The sequence below is a fragment of the Pungitius pungitius genome, chromosome 1 (genome assembly GCF_949316345.1).
Source record: "Pungitius pungitius chromosome 1, fPunPun2.1, whole genome shotgun sequence".
NCBI lineage: Eukaryota > Metazoa > Chordata > Actinopteri > Perciformes > Gasterosteidae > Pungitius > Pungitius pungitius.
Window position 1 is genome coordinate 21,071,412 of NC_084900.1, and position 6,248 is coordinate 21,077,659.

The following is a 6,248-nucleotide window of genomic DNA, read 5'->3' on the forward strand; positions in this document are numbered from 1 at the left end:
GGGCTCTGGAGTGGAAGATGGTCTCCACGACCTCGGTCGAGAGAGCGGAGATTAAGAGGCGGGTCCCCTCAACGGCCACGCCCATAGTTTCCATAGCTCGGGGCGGGGGTGAATGATGGACCCCGACGCCTGAGACAGCGGCTGAAATGTCTCCAAAGGAGCTCCACCACCTCTGGATGGGGTCTCCAGTCCCCGGGTCTCGGCCCCTGCCTCGACAGGGTGTCTGCCCCCTAGTTTAAGTACCCCGGGATATAAACCGCTCTTAACGAGCGGAGTTTCCCTAAGGACGATCTGGCGGGCTAGCTTGTACAGCGGCCATGAGTGCGGCCCCCCTGATGGTTGATGTACGAGACCACCGTCGTGTTGTCTGACCGGACAAGCACATGCTGGTCCGTCAGGGCTGGGCAGAAGTGTTTCAGCTCCTGAAACACCGCCAACATCTCCAGCTGGTTTATGTGCCAGGACTGGATATGATGCTGCCACAGCCCCGAGGCTGGGTGACCACTCATGATCGCACCCCAGCCCGTGAGGGAAGCGTCTGTCGTGAGAGTAACCCGACGATAGATCGCTCCTAAAACAGGCCCTTGGGATAAGAACCAAGGGTCCCTCCATATGACCAGGGCCCTCAGGCAGCGCCGAGTGACCTTAATCAGACGGCGCTGGTTTCCCCTCGTGGAGAACCCTTGGCTGAGCTACCACTGCAACGGTCTCAAGTGTAACAGGTTGCAAGGGATCACATTGTATGCTGCTGCCAGGAGACCTAACTCTCCTAAGTCTCTGAAACTGTTTCGAAGTAAGTGGCTGGCCTAGCCTGGCCTGCATAACTTCAGAGAGGATCGAAACTACTCGAGCGGGAGACAGATGTGCCCGCATCGTGGTAGAATCCCAAATAACGCCCAGGAAGGTGGTCCCACGTACTGGGGACAGCGCGCTTTTCCTGCCGCTGAGTCTCAGCCCCAGACGGTTAATATGGGCAAGCACACCATCTCGATGTTTGGCCACCAGCCGCTCAGATGGCGCTAAAATCAACCAGTCGTCTATGTAGTTCAAAATGCAGATGCCCTGGAGACGCAATGGCGCCAGAGCAGCATCCACGCATTTGGTGAACGTACGGGGTGAGAGGGCTAGGCCGAATGGAAGAACCTTGTATTGGTAAGCTTTGTCCCCAAAAGCGAACCTCAGGAACTTCCTGTGTAGTGGGAGGATGGGGATATGAAAGTAAGCGTCCTGAAGATCCACCGTGACAAACCAGTCCTCGGACCTGATCTGTGCCACGATCTGTTTGAGAGTGAGCATCTTGAAGCTCAACTTCGCATCAAGATCTAGTATCGGACGCAAACCCCCATCCTTCTTTGGAACGATGAAGTAGCAGCTGTAATAGCCCGACTCTCTGTCTGGGGGGAGAACTCGTTCTATGGCTCCCTTCCGCAGCAGGGTCTGTACTTCTCGCTCCAATGCCAGAGCCTGCTGGGGTGCTACCCACTGTGGTAGACCCCCAGCAGGCTCCGAAATCGAGGCGGCCGCCACCTGAAATGGATGGCGTAGCCTTCGTCTATTGTGGGCAGGACCCATTGAGATACATCGGGGAGGGCTCGCCACTCACCCAAAAAGTCTCTCTGGGGCACCGGCCCTTCGGGGTCTCTGGAAGTCTCGGGTCTACAGACACAGCGCCCTGTAACAGCGTACTGGCAGGGAAGCGCTGGTGTAGTAGAGCCGGAACCCTCGAGCAGCCCCGCGGACGTGGCGTCGTCTGGTAAGAAAGGAGTCGAGCGCCACCTCTCCGCCACCTCTCCGCGTGGACTTTATCCGCGACGGGCCCAATGGCGCCTCCGAAGAGGGTTGCCGGGGAAAGAGGGGCATCAAGGAGGAAGGTCTTGTCCTTCTCCTTGAGGCTAGAGTGGCTCAGCCAAAGGTGCCACTCCGTAGCCACCAGGGCTCCCATGGAGCGGACGACGGACTTCGCCGTCTCCTTCGTGGCCCTCAGCGCAAGGTCTCTCCGGGAAGGCAAAAACCGCTCTTGCAGCTTACCGGAAGTAGCAGGCTGCTGTTTACCCACCGGCCAGCTGATGTGAAACCTGTCAGCGGCTCGGGTGAGGACCTCCAGCAGTTCTTGGGCGGAAGCAGGGGAATGAGGCGCCTCGACGTCGGCTTCCGCTGCCTCTACGCTCACCACGTCCAGCTCCAGCTGGAGGAACGTGAGAGCGGCGTCTCGTCCGGGGTGGAGGAAGCCGCCGAGCGTGCCTCCGACGGGGTAAACGACCACCTGGGTCCCGCGGTGAAGGGCCGGGAAAAAGCCTCAGCTGTCCCGGAATCCTCTGTGAGATCCATTTGCGATCCCCACGAAGACATCCGGCGCTCTGCCTCAGCACGAGCTGGACCAGAGCCGCGGGGTGCGCAACTCATCGAGCCGTCCTCCACGTTTTTACGCAGCTCGAGTTCCCTGAGAGGGAACATGAATGTCTGCAACGATCTGTTTTATTTTGTGACATTTCAATGGATGAATGGAAACTTGAGTCAGTGGGTCATCAAAGTAATTGAAGTCCATCTTCTGGGGACCATGAATATCTGTATTAATTCATTGTTTAGCTGTGGAATTATTTCACTTAAACCCCAAAAGTTCAACTTTACAGGAGAAAAAGGTGAGGAGTGTAGGGATGGGAATCCAGAAACCAAATAGCACTTATTATATAATGCTGAGAAACTTCTGTTAGCAACTAGAGAACTTAAAAACCTCACCGCTTATTTCAATCCAAGTATGAGTATTTTTATTAAACTGTGCAGGTAAAGTTTGTAGAATGTCTAAATTGCAGTAAATTCAAAGTTATGCATGAACCGATTCAAGTGAACGTAACAACCCAGACGAGCGAGCAAACACACTCGCACACCCTCACACCCTCACACCCACATTTACCCTCTCACAGACTTCACCATTCTCTGTGTTATTGTACTAGAAAGCTCTTGAGACAGACTCACCCTATAAAATACACACAAATTCTGATAGGATTGTGTAGCTGCAGCTTTCTGTTTGTTCATGGTATTCATGCTGCTCCCTCCATTGGCTGTGCTGCCATGCATCCCCCCCCACCCCTCCCAGCTTCAGTTTGCACAAAAATTGCCTGAAAACATTACACCATTACACCAACCTACAGCTGTGCACATGCTGCGGGCTTGACCCTCCACCTCCCGGTTAACCCCTCACACACATTCCGAGCACTGCTTTAGTGGCGTTTCGATGGGAAAGCGACCGGTCGTCATACACTGATCCGCCTCCAAAATAATCTGCCTTCTCCACACCCATGTGGAGCGTTTTTCCACTCGGAGGTCTAACTGGGCCCTCTTGTGGATGAAAATAAATATTTCACATTTAGGTGAGGCCTTCAATAGTAGCCAACTTCATTGCCATAGTAAAAGAAAAGTTTGTTATTTTAAAACCTGTAATATGTGAGCACACCAACCGTAGGTTCCATTTGTTGGTAACCTTCCCAAAGCAGATGAGACTATAGACCTGTTATAAGTGGGCATGACCTGACTCCCTCTCTGCTTCAGTGCTATTGTCTGAGAAAGATGCTTTGTCGTGGTTTTGCATCTTCTTGAAATATTTTTCCCCACTTTGTGGTCATTTGGCATCTTTTTGTGGTCATGTTGACTTTCCTTCCTCTGTGACGTTGTCTTGAATGCTGTTGTCTTGTATCTTTTTGCTTTTGCATCTCTTTAAAGTAGTTGTCTGCATCTCAATTTCTGTTATTGTGGTGGTTTCCGGTACCTTTGTCACTGCTTTGGATCTTTTTGGAGTAGTTTCATATTTCTTGATAGATAGCTCTCTTTTTTCTCATCCTGCGTTCTCTCTGTGTGTACATTGGCTCACCTGGGACCTTTCTCTCTTCCTTAGGCTTCCTAGCAAATAAATCCGTATCTCCATCTCTATCCTTCTTTTCTTCGTCATTGAGAATAGGGTTCTTAAGGGAGGTGTGTGTGTTCAGCAATAACTACGTTTCTTGAACTCTTTGCCTGTTATTCATATGTCTTTTTTCGTGTTTGTTAATGAATGCCGACAATAAAAGCAGAGGAACAAACTGCCTTCGAGCATGTGATAGATATTTGGGATACATGTGACAACAGCGTGAGTTTCGGTTCAAATGAAGAGGATGAAGATAGAGATGGACACGGCGCCTCATCCCGTCAGGCCGGTTTTGAGGAATCTAGTTCAAGAATCAGGAAATGGTGTCCTTGTAATGGAAAATGCATCAAGTTGAACTACACAGACTACAATTTTGTCATTTCTATTGTCTATTGTTGGTTTCCTGTGGAATTACCAGTACCATAGCCAGTCCAACACACCCTGTCACTTATGTTTGGATTGTTTCACACACCCAGCTGCCTAAAAGCAATGTCAGAACTCAAGATAGGATTAGTTTGAATTGTGTATGATGTAGGAGGTATGCTATAGATTATTATAACACTTCTGTTGCGTGATCACAACTACCAATCGGGGAAGTTAAAGTTTACAACATGGTCTTTTGTAGTACTTATTAAAGATCCACATTCCAAGGTTTTTTGGACTTTCTGTTCTTCAGGCTTTATTTATTTATTTATTTTCCATTCCTGGCCCAATATAAATGTTTTTCAAAAACAGTACAACATAAAGGGACTTTCATATGAATCAGTATGTGAAATTATAATACAAATTAAAGTTGCTATTACCGTTAAATGGGCCTTCTCCGCCCCTTGCATGTCGGGGGGGCAGACACGTGGTCAAAAAAAGAAAAAGAAACAGTAAGTGCCTCACCCAGGAATCAAACCTGAGTCCACAGCCGATCAAAACTGCATCAGTTACTGCCCTTTGTTTCTTGTATCAGATGGACATGTGGATACTAAAATATGTTGGATCACTTCCATTCAGTCAAGGTATTCGTTTGCAGTTATTATTTAGTTATTTATTCTTACATGTTATTAAGAATAATAGTTTATTGGTTACGAGGACAAATGGCCACTACAGGAAATAATCACACAACTTTGTGTACATACCTTTCTGATTGAGTAGAGGTCTTGCATATATATTTTGCGCACTGAACACACAGAGTGTTTCTCTGCAGGACAAAGTCACCAGCATTTACACCTCTTAAGACAATGCAGGTGGCTTACTGAAGAGAGCAGAGCTGTGATCAAATGACTTCACAGACAGCTGCTTTTATCAAGGGGATCATTTTTATTCAGTAAGGACGTGGACAGCAGGAGCACCCTCATCTGGGAGAGCAAACTGCATCAGTTACACCCCTTTGTATCCAGATATTTAAGTGAGGACTCCCTCTCTCGGCAATTACTGTGATCAAAAACAAAGCAAAGGAACACTGTGCCTAGAGTTTGCTCAAACCATTAGCCTGCTGCCACAAAGAATGATGAAGATACTCAGGTAATTACAAAAAAAGAATGGAGCCACAGTTGCTGACTTTGTAACCAGAACACCTTACTACTGGGCTACTTGCATTGCTGTTCACATTATATTACATTACATGTCATTTAGCTGACGCTTTTTTCCAGAGCGACTTACAATAATATTTCAACCATATTGGGGTACAAAGAAGAAGAGGAAATAAGAGTCCAATTTCATCAAATAAGCAGTTTCAAAACATGTTATAGATAGGGGGCATTATAAGTACAATTTAAGTGCTATGATTTGTTAGTGCTACACTTTGTTAGTGTTTTAGTTAAGGTATAGTCTAAAGAGGTGTGTCTTGAGTTTTCGGCGAAGAGCTCATTGCACCATCTGGGAGCCTGGATACCAAAGAGTTGCGATCTCGCCGAGGGCTTTTCTCTCTGAGAGGGAGGATCAAACAGATGTGTTTCATGTAGGGTTTCACCATGTCCTGGATGTAGAGTGGACCCGAGAACCAATGTTTTGAACTGGATGCCACTGGCAACCAGTGAAGAGACTGGAGAAGTGGTGTAGTGTGGGAGAATTTCGGAAGGTTGAAGACCAGTCGAGCTGCTGCATTCTGGATGAGCTGCAGTGGTCAAATGGCGCTAGCAGGGAGACCTGCCAAGAGAGAGTTACAATAGTCAAGGCAGGAGATGACAAGATCCTGGATCAGTACCTGCGGCGCCTACTGAGTGAGAAGGGGTCGTATTCTCCTGATGTTGTAGAGCGGGTACCTATAGAATCGTGTCGTCGCTGTGATGTTGGGAAGAGTTGGCTGTCAAGTGTCACACCGAGGTTCCTAGCAGTCAGAGTGGGCGTTAACACTGAGTTG